The sequence below is a fragment of the Mobula birostris genome, chromosome 5, assembly GCF_030028105.1.
Source record: "Mobula birostris isolate sMobBir1 chromosome 5, sMobBir1.hap1, whole genome shotgun sequence".
In the NCBI taxonomy this organism is placed as follows: Eukaryota; Metazoa; Chordata; class Chondrichthyes; order Myliobatiformes; family Myliobatidae; genus Mobula; species Mobula birostris.
The window spans coordinates 102,665,892-102,680,615 of NC_092374.1; the positions used below are offsets into that span (position 1 = coordinate 102,665,892).

The window sequence follows — 14,724 nt, forward strand, 5'->3', positions numbered from 1 at the left end:
GGCTGTGCTGTCTAGTTCTGGATACCCAAACCATAGGAAATATCCTCTTCACATCCACCTTATCTAGTAATTTCAACATTCAGTAGGTTTCAATGAGATCCTCCCGCATTCCTTCTGAGATATGGGTTCCAAAACTGTCAGCAATACTCCAAGTCAACTGTCTGACTAGTGTCTTATAAACCTTCAGTATTATTTCCTTGCTTTTATATTCTATTCCCCTTGAAATAAATGCCAACATTGCATCTGTCTTTTTTACCACAGACTCAACCTGTACATTAACCTTCTGGGAGTCTTGCATGAGGACTCCCAAGCCTTTTTGAACCTCTGATGTTTGAACCTTCTCCCCATTTAGATAATAGTCTGCACGATTATGCATTTTGGTAAAAGGAACAATCATGCATTTCCCAACACTGTATTCCACCTGCCACTTTTTTGCCCATTCTTCCAATTTGTCTTAAGTCCTGCTCCAATCACATTGCTTTCTCAGCACTACCATCTATCTTCTTATCATCTGCTGGTTTTGCTACAAAGCCATCAATTCAATTATCCAAATCACTGACAAACAATGTGAAAAGTAGCGGTCCCAATACTGACCCCTGAGGAACACCAATAGTCACCAACTGCCAACCAGAAAAAGCCCATTTTATTCCCACTCACTGCCTCCTGCCTACCAGCCATTCCTCTATCCATGCCAGTGTCTTTCCTGTAACCTCATAGGATTTTATCTTGTTAAGCAGCCTCATGTGAGGCAACATCAAATACCTTCTGAAAATCTTAGTAAATAACATCCACTGCCTCTCCTTTGTCTACCCTATTTGTTACTTCTTCAATGAATTCCAACAGATTTGTCAGGCAAGATTTCCCTTTACAGAAACCATGCTGACTTTGACTTATTTTGTCATTAGTGTCCAAGTACCCCAAAACTTCATTGTTAATAATGGACTCCAACACTTTCCCAACCACTGAGGTTAGGCTAACTGGCCTATAATTTCTTTTCTTTTGTCTTCTTCCCTTCTTAAAGAGTGGAGTAACATTACCAATTTTCCAGTCTTCCGGGACCATGTCAGAATTGAGTGATTCTTAAAAGATCATGACCAATGCATCTGTTATCTCTTCAGCAACCTCTTTTAGGATTCTGGGATGTAGTCTATCTGGTCCAGGTGACTTATCCACCTTATGACCTTTGAGTTTGCCTGGCACTTTTTCCTTTGTGGCAATGGCATCACTCCTGCTCCCTGACACTCATGAACCTCTGGCACACTGCTAGTGTCTTCCACAGTGAAGACTGATGCAAAGTACCCATTAAGTTCATCTGCCATTTCTTTGTCCTCCATTACTACCTCACCAGCATCATTTTCCAGTGGTCCAATATCAACTCTCAGCTCCCTTTTACTCCTTATATAACTGAAAAAAACGTTTGGTATCCTGCCTTATATTTTTGGCTAGTTAACCCTCATATTTAATTTTTTCCCTTCTTAAAGCTTTTTTAGTTGCCTTTTGTTGGATTTTAAAAGCTTCCCAATCATCCAACTTCCCATTCACTTTTGCTAGCTTATATTCCCTTTTCTTGGATTTTATGCAGTCCTTTACTTCCCTTGTCAGCCATGGTTGCCTACCCCTGCCAACTGAGAACTTCTTCCTCTGTGGGACATATCTATCCTGCGCCTTGTGAATGATTCCCAGAAACTTCAACCACCTCTTCTCTGCCGTCATCCCCACCTCTCTCATCGTTTCGTAATTCCCTTTATTCCATTGTGATACTGATACACGTGACTTGTGCTTCTCCCTCTCGAGTTGCAGTGTGAATTCAAAAAGCACATTCCTTCTTGATGAGTTTAACACATAGAAGATAGAAAACTACAGCACAGTACAGGCCATTCAGCCCACTATGTTGTGCCCACCTTTTAACCTCCTCTAAGATCAATCCAACCCTTCCCTCCCGCACAGCCTCCATTTTTCTATCATCCATGTGCCTCTCTAAGAGTTTACAAAATGTCTCTATTAATCCTGGCAGGGCATGTCACACACTGACTACTCTGTGTAAAAAAAACTACCTCTGACATCCCCGTAAACTTTCCTCCAATCACTTGAAAATGGTGCCCCCTCATATTTGCCATAAAAAGTCTCTGGCTGTCCACCTGATCTCTGCCCCTTATCATCTTGTACACCTTCATCAAATTACCTCACATTCTCATTCACTCTAAAGAAAAAGCCTTAGCTCACTCAACCTCTCATAAGATATCCCAATCAAATCAACAGAGGAGGCTCTACACAGGTCAGGTTGGGCAAGTGATTTAAAAAGGAGCGTTTGCAGGCTTTTGGCTTTTTCCAGCAGCCAAATTGAATTGAGATTCGCTAGCAAGGGCAAATAAAAATAAGGTAGGGACAAGCAGAGCAGCCATTATTGGAGTGGCCATTGTGTGAGTGGGTCAATGTTAGAGTGGGAAGGGTTTGGCTCAACATCTTGAGTGAGATGAATTTCTAATAATTTTTTTTTCTGTCATTGATAACTGTCTAGTTAGAGCAGTGAGAATCACTCTGGGACGGTGTTGCATTCGTCATTGGTAACTGTATAGTTAGAGCAGTAAGAATTGCTCTGGGACAGTGTTGTGTTCGTTGTGTGAGATGTGAGAATTCTGGGAGAACTCTGGCCTCCTGGATAACCATGAGGTGCAGCAAGCTATAGCGCTTCAGAGAATGTCTTAAGGGAGTGGAGCTGCAGCTTGATAACTTTCAGCTCATAGGGGAAATTGAGGAGGTGATAGATTGGAACTATGGGGAAGTAGTCACCCCTCATTTGGAGGAGACAGGAACCTGATGATGATCAGGAGATGGAAAGCCAATGTAGAGTATCCTTGTGGCCTTTCCCCTCAATAATAAGTCATTTGGTTTGGATACTATTGAGGGGAACGACCTACCGGGGAGAGCCGCAGCGACTGGCTCTCTGGCACTGAGCCTCACAAAAATGGATGAAGTCCTGATGAGAATATTTAAGGAGTTAGGTAGAAAGTTAAAAAATGGACCTCTCTGGATTGCTGCCTGTGCCAGTGAAAGTAAGAATAGGATGATTTGACAGGTGAACGTACGACTGAGCAATTGGTGCAGGAGGCAGGATTTCAGATTTATGGATCTCTTCTGGGGAAGGGATGACCTGAACTCAAATGCTGAAATGGCTATCACCAGAGGGCACTGTTTTAAGGTGCTTGGAAGTAGGTACAGAGGAGATGTCAGGGGTAAGTTTGTTTGTTTGTTTTTTTTTAAAAAAACGCAGAGAGTGGTGAGTGTGTGGAATGGGCTGTCGGCGATGGTGCTGGAGGCGGATATGACAGGGTCTTTTAAGAGACTCCTGGATAGATACATGGAGCTCAGAAAAATAGAGGGCTATGGGTAACCCTACGTAATTTCCAAAGTAAGTACATGTTCAGCACAGCATTGTGGGCTGAAGGGCTAGTATTGTGCTGTAGATTTTCTATGTTTCTATGACTGGTCGCTGTGGGTGCATGAAAACTATTGGAGGAAGTCTGTCACACCTCAGACATGGGCTGCCTGATCCTGCTGGAAGCTTGTATCCTGTGCTACATTTTAATCCTTCACAGAAAATCCCTGCACATCTGCCCGGCCCAGAAATACTGGAGCTGCCCAGGTAAAGGAAGCTTTGTATCTTGAACTTTGGAATACCAAGAGAGCAAGGAGGACTGGGTGGTTTGAGTCGACCTGTGTGAAATACCTTCCCCAGCTAAAAACACTTCAGAACTGTTACACATTCATCTTAGAGACAAAACCATCATCTTTCTGCTCCCTCTTTCCAAAACCCTTTCATATCTTCTGCTTATTACTTCTTAAGACACAGGAGCAACTCTTGCCCTCTCCAGTGCTGTGCCCTCTCTTGTGCCAAGTTAAAGCCACGCTCAGGGTGGAGGAGCAACACTTTATATTCTGTCTGGATGGCATGAATATTGATTTCTCCTTCCAGTGAAAAAAAATTCCCTCCCACTCCCCTCTTCTTCTATTCCCAACGCTAGCCCCTTATCTCTTCTCACCTTCCTATGGCCTTGGGGCAGCACAGTAGCGTAGTGGTTAGCACAATGCTTTGTAGTACCAGCAACTTGGGTTCACTTCCTGCTACTGTCTGTAAGGAATTTTTATGCTCCTCCCACCCCGTGACTACACAGGTTTCCTTCGGGAGCCCGCAGTCCAAAGACGTATTGGCCGGTAGGTTAATTGGTCATTGTAAATTGTCCCGTGATTAGGCTAGATTCAAATCAAGGGATTGTGCAGTTTGAAGCGCCCGAAGGGCCTACTCCACACTGTATAATAATAATAATAATAAATAAATCAAACCACCCCCACCGGACCCCTTTCCCTTCCCTCTCTCCTGTGATGCACTCTCTTCTCTCACCAGATTCCTTCTTCTCCAGCCCTTTATCTTACAACCCATGTGGCTTCATCTATCACCTTCTAGCTGGTCCTCTTTCCCTCCCCCCTCTTTTTTATTCTGGCATTTTCCCTCCTTCCTTTTCAGTCCCGATGAAGGGTCTTGGTCCAAAACATCAACTGTTCATTCATTTCTATAGATGCTGCCTGACCTGCTGAGTTCCTTCAGCATTTTGTGTGCTGCTCTGGATTTCCAGCATCTGTGTAATCTCTTGTGTTTGTGATGTACCTTTTCATATACAGTAACTGTTTTCCAAGAGCTGTTGTGACCTCCACAATTTGCATCAATCATCATCAGACACAGAGTTAGGAGTTACTCCCATAAAGAATGATCAAAGCTGTGATAAGACAACAATATCAGCCGTCAGCCATTGTTAGAAGGTCTAACACAGGGCGTCCCAACCTTTCTTATGCCATCGATCCCTATCATACACCAAGGGGTCTATAGACCCTGAGCTGGGAATCCTAGCTCTAAAATGTATGGGGGGCTCCATCTTCCTGAGTACTCAAGGACAACGTATTCCTTGCTCTGAAGAAGCAGCTGTGGTTGGGAGGTGGGAGACCTCCAAAAGGTACTGTTTGACAATGAAATGCCATTTATTTCCAGTGAGCTCTTCCCATCCCACCTGGAAGGACGTGGGACAGGGCAGTTGCTACACTAATGGTCACAACCATTCTCTTTGGTTCTCAGCAAAGTGGTCTGGAGACATGCCTTTGGCCACAAGCTTCTTGCATAGATGGCATGGAAGGGGAAATGCAGAGGGCCATGTTACTACAGTTCTACAAGACAGTGTTTTGAATCAATTATGAAGATGTCAAAGCAGGTGGAGAGAGGCCCAGCATGTTGTGCTGAGCCAGTGAGATAAGTAATCAAACGGCCGACTGAACTAATCCCCTCTGCTGACTCAACGTCCATATCCCTCCATTTTCCTCACATTCATGTGCCTATAAGACCATAACAGTAGGAGCAGAATTAGGCCATTCAGCCCATTGAGTCTGCTCCACCATTCCATCATGGCTGCTCCCAGATTCCACTCAACCCCATACATCTGCCTTCTCACCATGTCCTTTGAGGCCCTGACTGATCAGGAAACGAACAACTTCCGCCTTAAATATACCCACAGACTTGGCCTCCACCACAGTCTGTGGCAGGGCATTCCACAGATTCACTACACTTTGGCTAAAAAAAATTCTTCCTTACTTCTGTTCTAAAAGGTCACCCCTCAATTTTGAGGCTGTGCCCTCTCATTCTGGATACCCAAACCATAGAAAACATCCTCTCCCCATCCACCCTATCCAGTCCTTTCAATATTCAGTAGGTTTCAATGAGATCCCCCCCACCCCTCTCCATTCTTCTAAATTCCAGTGAGTTCAGGCCCAAAGCTGCCAAACACTGCTCATACGTTAACCCCTTCATGCCTGGAATTATCCTCATGAACCTCCTCTGGACTCCCTCCAATAAGAGCACATCCTTTCTGAGATAATGGGGCCCAAAACTGTTGATAATACTCTGTGCGGCCTGACTAGTGTCTTATAAAGCTTCAGCATTATCTCTTTGTTTTTATATTCTATTCCCCTTGAAGTAAATGCCAACATTGCATTTGCCTTCTTTACCACAGACTCAACCTGTAAATTAACCTTCTGGGAGTCTTGCACGAGGACTTCAAAGTCCCTTTGCACCTCTGATGCTTGAACCTTCTCCCCATTTAGATAATAGTTCGCGCTATTGTTCCTTTTACCAAATTGCATTATCATACATTTCCCAACACTGTGTTCCATCTACTAATTATTTGTCCATTCTTCCAATTTGTCTAAGTCCTGCTGCAATCTCATTGCTTCCTCAGCACTACCTACCCCTCCACCTATCTTTGTATCATTGTAAATTAGCTAAGATAGACTGGCAAATGACACTTAAAGGGTTGACGGTGGATATGCAATGGCAAGCATTTAAAGATCGCACGGATGAACTACAACAATTATTCATCCCAGTTTGGCAAAAGAATAAATCAAGGAGGGTAGTGCACCCGTGGCTGACAAGGGAAATTAGGGACAGTATCAATTCCAAAGAAGAAGCATACAAATTAGCCAGAAAAAGTGGCTCACCTGAGGACTGGGAGAAATTCAGAGTTCAGCAGAGGAGGATAAAGGGCTTAATTAGGCAGAGGAAAAAAGATTATGAGAGAAAGCTGGCAGGGAACATAAAGACTGACTGTAAAAGCTTTTATAGATATGTGAAAAGAAAAAGATTGATTAAGACAAATATAGGTCCCCTACAGACAGAAACAGGTGAATTGATTATGGGGAGCAAGGACATGGCAGACCAATTGAATAATTACTTTGGTTCTGTCTTCACTAAGGAGGACATAAATAATCTTCCGGAAATAGTAGGGGACAGAGGGTCCAGTGAGATGGAGGAACTGAGGGAAATACATGTTAGTAGGGAAGTGGTGTTAGGTAAATTGAAGGGATTAAAGGCAGATAAATCCCCCGGGCCAGATGGTCTGCATCCCAGAGTGCTTAAGGAAGTAGCCCAAGAAATAGTGGATGCATTAGTGATAATTTTTCAAAACTCTTTAGATTCTGGACTAGTTCCTGAGGATTAGAGGGTGGCTAATGTAACCCCACATTTTAAAAAAGGAGGGAGAGAGAAACCGGGGAATTGTAGGCCAGTTAGCCTAACATTGGTGGTGGGGAAAATGCTAGAGTCAGTTATCAAAGATGTGATAACAGCACATTTGGAAAGCGGTGAAATCATCGGACAAAGTCAGCATGGATTTGTGAAAGGAAAATCATGTCTGACGAATCTCATAGAATTTTTTGAGGATGTAACTAGTAGAGTGGATAGGGGAGAACCAGTGGAGGTGGTATATTTGGATTTTCAGAAGGCTTTTGACAAGGTCCCACACAGGAGATTAGTGTGCAAACTTAAAACACACGGTATTGGGGGTAAGGTATTGGTGTGGATAGAGAATTGGTTGGCAGACAGGAACAAAGAGTGGGAATAAACGGGACCTTTTCAGAATGGCAGGCAGTGACTAGTAGGGTACCGCAAGGCTCAGTGCTGGGACCCCAGTTGTTTACAATATATATTAATGATTTGGATGAGGGAATTAAATGCAGCATCTCCAAGTTTGCGGGTGACACGAAGCTGGGCGGCAGTGTGAGCTGTGAGGAGGATGCTAAGAGGATGCAGGGTGACTTGGATAGGTTAGGTGAGTGGGCAAATTCATGGCAGATGCAATTTAATGTGGATAAATGTGAGGTTATCCACTTTGGTGGCAAGAACAGGAAAACAGATTATTATCTGAATGGTGGCCGATTAGGAAAAGGGGAGGTGCAACGAGACCTGGGTGTCATTATACACCAGTCATTGAAAGTGGGCATGCAGGTACAGCAGGCGGTGAAAAAGGCGAATGGTATGCTGGCATTTACAGCAAGAGGATTCGAGTACATCAGGGAGGTACTACTGCAGTTGTACAAGGCCTTGGTGAGACCACACCTGGAGTATTGTGTGCAGTTTTGGTCCCCTAATCTGAGGAAAGACATCCTTGCCATAGAGGGAGTACAAAGAAGGTTCACCAGATTGATTCCTGGGATGGCAGTGCTTTCATATGAAGAAAGACTGGATCGACTAGGCTTATACTTGTTGGAATTTAGAAGATTGAGGGGGAATCTTATTGAAACGTATGAAATCCTAGAGGGATTGGACAGGCTAGATGTAGGAAGATTGTTCCCGATGTTGGGGAAGTCCAGAACGAGGGGTCACAGTTTGAGGAAGGGGAAGCCTTTTAGGACCGAGATTTGGAAAAACGTCTTCACACAGAGAGTGGTGAATCTGTGGAATTCTCTGCCACAGGAAACAGTTGAGGCCAGTTCATTGGCTATGTTTAAGAGGGAGTTAGATATGGCCCTTGTGGCTAAAGGGATCGGGGGTATGGAGGGAAGGCTGGTACAGAGTTCTGAGTTAGATGATCAGCCATGATCATACTGAATGGTGGTGCAGGCTTGAAGGGCCGAATGGCCTACTCCTGCACCTATTTTCTATGTTAATCTTTGCCACACAGCCATCAATTCCATTATCTAAATCATTGACAAACAATGAAAAGCAGTGGTCCCAATACTGAACCCCAAGGAACACCTCTAGTCTCTGGCAGCCAACCAGAAAAGGCCCCTTTTATTCCTACTCACTGCCTCCTGCCTGTCAGCCGTTCCTCCATCCACGCCAGTATCTTTTCTCACCATAGGATTTTACCTTGTTAAGCAGCCTTATTTGTGGCACTTTATCAAATGCCTTCTGAAAATCCAAGTAAATAACACCCCCTGCCTCTCCTTTGTCCACCCTGTGGGTTACTTCCTCAAAGTACTAACAGATTCCGAGTACCCCGAAAATTCATCCTTAATAATGGACTCCAACACTTTCCCAACCACTGAGGTTAGGCTAACTGTCGTATAATTTCCTTTCTTTTGCCTTCCTTCCTTCTTAAAGAGTGGAGTGTCATTTGCAATTTTCCAGTCCTCTGGGATGTAGTCCATCTGGTCCAGGTGACATATCCTTTGAGTTTGCCTAGCACTTTTTCCTTTGTAATAGCAATGGCACTCACTCCTGCTCCATGACATTCTGTCTCTGACATATTGCTAATGTCTTCCACCGTAAAGGCTAAAGGGAAGTACTTATTAAATTCATCTGCCATTTCTTTGTGCCCCATTGCTACCTCACCTGCATCATTTTCCAGTGGTCCAACATCAGCTCTCATCTCCCTTTTACTCTTTATAGAACTGAAAAAAAAATTTAGTATCCTGCTTTACATTATTGGCTATCTAGATGTCTCTTAAAAATCCCTAATGTATCTGCCTCTACTACCACCACAAGCAGTGCATTCCAGGCACCCACTATTCCTAGTGTAAAAAACTTGCCCCTCACATTTCCTTTGAAATTATTGCCTCTCACCTTAAATGCATGCCCTCTGATGTTAGACATTGCAACCCTGGGAAACAGAGACTGTCTTTCTATAGTACTGTGCAAAAGCCTTAGGTTATGTACTGTGTGTACAGCTAGAGTGCCTCAAACTTTTGCAAAGTACTGTATTTGTCAATGTGGAGCAGGGAGTGGGTTTGTAAATCCGGCTGGAGCAAAGGATGCTGGGAATGGTGAGGGTGGCGTGCCGGGGAGGGGTGTGGGACAGGTGGCTGAGAACGAGTGTCATGGGTGGAGGGGGAGGGCTGGCACAGGTGTAAACACACCCAGCCCTGAGACACTAGTTAAGGTCATTTGATTCCAAACAATTGGTTTATTGATCATTACAGAATGTCTCTTTGGTGCTTCCCACTACCTCCCCTCTCCCTTCCCCTGTTTCCAACCATGATTCCCTTCTCCCTGCCCCCTTCCCACCCAGTCCATAATAAAGACCCTTATCAGAATCAGGTTTATCACTCACATATGTCATGAAATGTGTGCTTTTTGTGGCTGTAGTACATAAAATCACTACAGTACTATATATGTCAAAGACTTTTGCACAGTACTGTATTCTATGTCTCAAGTTTGTTCAAGCTCTTGTTATAGCACAGGCTCTTAAATCCAGGCAGCATCCTCTCGAAAGCCTCAGCATCCTTCCAATAAAAAGGCAACCAGAACTGTATGCAATACTCCAGATGTGGCATAACTACAGCTTTACAAATCTGCAACATAGCTTGCTGACTTTTGAACTCACGGCCTGACTAATAAAGGCAAGCGTGCCACAGGCCTTCTGAACCACTCTATCGACCTGTGTAGCCACTTTCAAGGAGCTATGAACTTGGATCCCAAGATCCCTCTGCTCTTCAGGTTCCTGCCCTTAACAGTGTACTGTCTCTTATCCCTCTATTTACATTTTCATCCAGGTCATTTATGTACATCACAAACAGCGGTCCCAGTACAAATCCCTGTGGAAACTTCTTTTCACAGACCTCCAACTAGACCATCACTTTCTGTCCTCTATGCACGAGCCAGTTCTAAATCCAAATGGACAATTCACGACTGATCCCATGCTTCCCAACCTTCTGGTTGAGACTCCCATGACAGACCTTGTCAAATGCTTTACTAATATCCAGGTGGACAGCATCCACAGCTCTACCTTCATCAATCACCCTCCTCACCTCATCAAAAACTCTGTCAAGTTAGCAAGACATGACTTCTCTAGCACAAAGCTATGCTGGCTCTCCCTAATTAGCGCATGGGTTTCTAAACGCTCATAAATCCTATCCCGAAGAATTCTCTCTAATAACTTCCTTACCATTGACACGAGACTCACCAGTCTATGGTTTCCAGGATAATCCCTAGTTTCCTTCTTCAACTCACCGGTCCTTCAGAACCTTGCCTGTGTCTAGTGAGGATAGAAAGATATTTGTCGAAGGCTGATCAATCTTTTCATTTCCTTCGCTCAATAATCTGGTATATATCCCATCAGGCCCTGACGACTTATCCATCTTCATGCTCTTTAAGAGACTCAATACTACATCCTCTCCCTTGGCAAATTCCGATGTAAGGTACTCATTAAGGACTTGACCCACTTCCTTTGCATCCAAACAAATGTTCCCCCTTTATCTTGAGTGATCCCACCCTCTCCCTAGTTTTTCCTCTTGCTCTTGATGTATGTATAGAATGTCCTGGGATTCACCTTCATCCTACTCACCGAGGACTTTCCATCGGCCCTCCTGGCTTTCCTCATTCCCTTCTTGAGTTCTTCCTGCCTTCCTTATAATTCTCTAAGGCTCTGATTCGAGCTTCCTAACCTCAACATACTTTTTCTTTTTGACTAAATTCATCACCTCCCTCAACATCCAAGGCTCTCTTACCTTGCCATCCTTGTCCTTCCTTCTGACTGGAGCATACCTGTCCTGTACTCTGTTCAGTTGGTCTTTAAACACTCTCCACTTGTCAGATGTGGACTTGCCCAAGAACAGTTGTTCCTGCCTCTCTCTAGTTCCTGCCTAATCTTGTAATTTTCCCTGCTCCAATTTAGCAAGGTCCATACTTACCCTTATCAACAGCAGTCTTAAAACTTAAGTAGCTGTGTTCACTGTGCCCTGACCGTTGGCCCACTGAAAGGCAGACTCATGAACCCAACACCAGGTCTAGTGCAGCCCCTTCTAGTACAATACCTACACATTGATTTAACAAACCCTCCTGAAGCCACATCACAAATTCTGCCCCATCTAAACCGCTTCCACTGAGAAGGTCTCAGTTTATATTCAGGAAGTTGAAATCTGCCATGACAACAACATGGCTTGTTTTTTTTTGCAGCATCTTTAACTGTCTGTATATTTGTTCCTCAATGCCCCCGTGGCTGTTTGGCATTTTGTAATACAATCCTATCAGTGTGATCCCCCACTATGTCTATTATGACTGATATTGTAGTGCAACTCACCCCCCTCTTTATCTTGCTAAAACATTGAAACCCTGGGACATTAAGCACCCAGTCCTGTCCCTCTCTCAACTAATGGCCACAACATTATAATTCCATGCAGTGATCCATTTCATCACCTTTACTTACAATACTCCAAGTATTAAAACACACAAGCTTCAAACTATCTGTCCCATTTTATCTGTTACTTTGCTTCTGCTAGTGCTAATTGGGTTTGATATCTACCTTCCTCTGTACCCTTGCACTTTCTGAGCTGATGCTCTGGTTCCCATCCCCCTACCAAACTAGCTTAAACCCTCCTGAGTCACTCGAGTGAACCTCTGAACCAGGATATTTGTTCCCCTCCAGTTTAGGTACAACTAGTTCCTCTTATACAGGTCACCCCTGGCCTAGAAGAGGTTCCAAAGATCTAAGACGCTGAAACCCTGCCCTTGCAGCAGTCCCTCAGCCACTCATTCATCTGTTCTAGCATCCTATCCCTGCCCTGACTGGCACATGGTGCCGGGATTACTACCTTGGAGGTCCTGCTCTTCAGCCCCTTTTCTAACTCTCTACTTTTCCCTCTTTCTACCCATGTCATTAGTACCAATGTGCACTACAGTCTCTAGCTGAACATTCTCCCCCTTGCGAGTATTCTGCAGTTGCCCCAAGACATCCTGGACCTCAGCATCCGGGAGGCAACACACCATCCTGGTATCTCTTTCTCGGCCACAGAATCTTCTGTCCATCCCCCTAATAATTGAGTCTTCTGTCACTATTGCTCTGCCTCAGAGCTGCCCACGATGTCACTGGGCTGGCTGCTGCTGCTGCTGCTGCTCCTCTGTCCTGACAGACTACCTCTCCCCAGCAGTATCCAGAGGGGTACACTTGTTGCTGAGGGATTCGGTGGTTCAGATTCATAACTTTAAAATCAATCTGTGGCTAAGGCTGTTCAAACACTAGGCTTTATGCAGAGGGATTTTCAATATGTGCCAGGAAAGAATGACAAATCTCCAGACACCCAGAGAGACATTTGTGCTGAAGGATATGGATTGGGCTGCAAATGGAGGCAAAATGTTGTATTATTCTGGATATGGACAACAGTGGTGAGGCAGTATTTAAAATTTCAGGTGGCTTTTGATAAAGGTCCACACAGAAGCTTGGAGAACAAGACAAGAAAGTGAAGGATTTCTATCTGCAACATTCGCAGCTTCTCTCTCCACAGGAAGCTGCCCAATCTGTTGAGTTCAAAAAGTACAAAAGTTCAATATAAATTTATCAAAGTACATTCATGTGACCATAGACAATCTTGAGATTAATTTTCTTGCAGGATTTACAGTAACTACAAAGGAGCAAAATAGAAACAATGAAAGACCATACCCAGCAGGACAAACAACCAATATGCAAATGACAACATACTATGCAAATACAAAAAGAAAAAGATCCTAAAATATTACTAAAAAATAAATAAGCAATACATTTCGAGAATGAGTTGAAGAGTCCTTGAAAGTGAGTGAGGGCACAGTTCAGTGATGGAGCAAGTGAAGATCTGTGAAGTTATCTCCTCTGGTTTAAGCACCTGATGGTTGAGGGGTAATAGTTGTTTTGATGGACCTGGTTCTGGGTTGAGGTGTTATTTGACTCTATGACCCTATGATACTAAGTTGAAGTTCTTGCTCAGTTAGGGAAGTGGTCCAACAACTAACAAAAGAATTTCAACATAGATAAGTGTGAGGTGCTGGTATTTGGAAAGTCAAACCAGCTTTTACTATGAGTCATAGAAAAGTACAGCACAGAAACAGGCTCTTTGGCCCATCTAGTTTGTGCCAAACTATTTCAACTTCCTACTCCCATTTGGATCATAGCCCTCCATACTCCTACTATCCATGCACCTTCAAACTTCTCTTAAATGTTGAAATTGAGCTTGCATGCACCACTTGTGCTGGCAGCTCATTCCACACTCTCACTACCCTCTGAGTGAAGAAACATCCCCTGGTGTTCCCCTTAAACCTTTCGCCCTTAACTCATGACCTCTAATTGTAGTCCCACCCAACCTCAGTAGAAAAGCCTGCTTGCATTTCCCTATCCATAGCCCTCATAATTTTGTATACCTCTGTCAAATCTCCCCTCAATCTTCCCACTTCCTATTCAATCTTCCCTTAGAACTCAAATCCTCCACACCCAGCAAAATCCTTATAATTTTTCTCTGTTCTCGTTCAACTTCATTTACATCTTTCTTGTAGGTAAGTGACCAAAACTGCACACAATACTCCAAATTAGGCCTCACCATTGACTTACACAAAACATCCCAGCTGCTGCACTCAGTACTTTGACTTATGAAGGCCGGTGTGCCAAAAGCTTTCTTTACAACCTTATCTAGGCAGTATAATGGAACAGAGCAGAGCTCCCCAACCTGGGTTCCACCAACCCCTTGCTTAATGGTATTGGCCCACGGCATTAAAAACATGTTGGGAACTCCTGGAATGGAGGGACTTCAGGCTGCAAGTGTTTGTTGAAAGTGACAGCATAGGTAGACAGTGTGGTGAAAAAGGCAGTTAGCATGCTTGGCTTTCTACAGTCAGAACTTTTGAGTATATTGCAGTTGTACAAGTTGTCCATGAGGCCACAGTTGGATTACAGTCTTCGATCACCCTGTTACAGTAAAGACATGTCTCAGCAGGAAAGATTTATGAGGATGTCGCCAAGACTAGAGGACTGGAGTTATAGAGGAGAGATTGGGGAGGCTTGGTCTTTATTCCTTGTAGCCCAGGAGAATGAAGGGCAATATTATAGAAGTTCATAAAATGATAAGTGGCATCGATAAGATGGGCAGAGAAAAAGCAGACTTTTCCTCAGGGTCGAGGAGTCCAAAACTAAGGGCCACAGATTAAGTGCGAGAGGGGAAAGATTT

The 14,724-nt window shown here is 44.0% G+C and overlaps 1 protein-coding gene across 11 annotated transcripts in view; it reads right to left on the reverse strand.

Moving 5' to 3' along the window:
- Positions 1-14,724, reverse strand: part of LOC140197313 (uncharacterized) — a 59,314-nt gene that overhangs the window by 6,407 nt on the left and 38,183 nt on the right. Inside the window, exon 5 of one of the 11 annotated variants that reach the window (XM_072257261.1) lies at positions 10,722-10,793. The exons of the other annotated variants lie outside the window; for them this stretch is intronic. The gene's annotated coding sequence lies outside the window, so the exon portion shown is untranslated. The remainder of the gene's footprint in view (positions 1-10,721; positions 10,794-14,724) is intronic. 11 annotated transcript variants of the gene reach the window in all.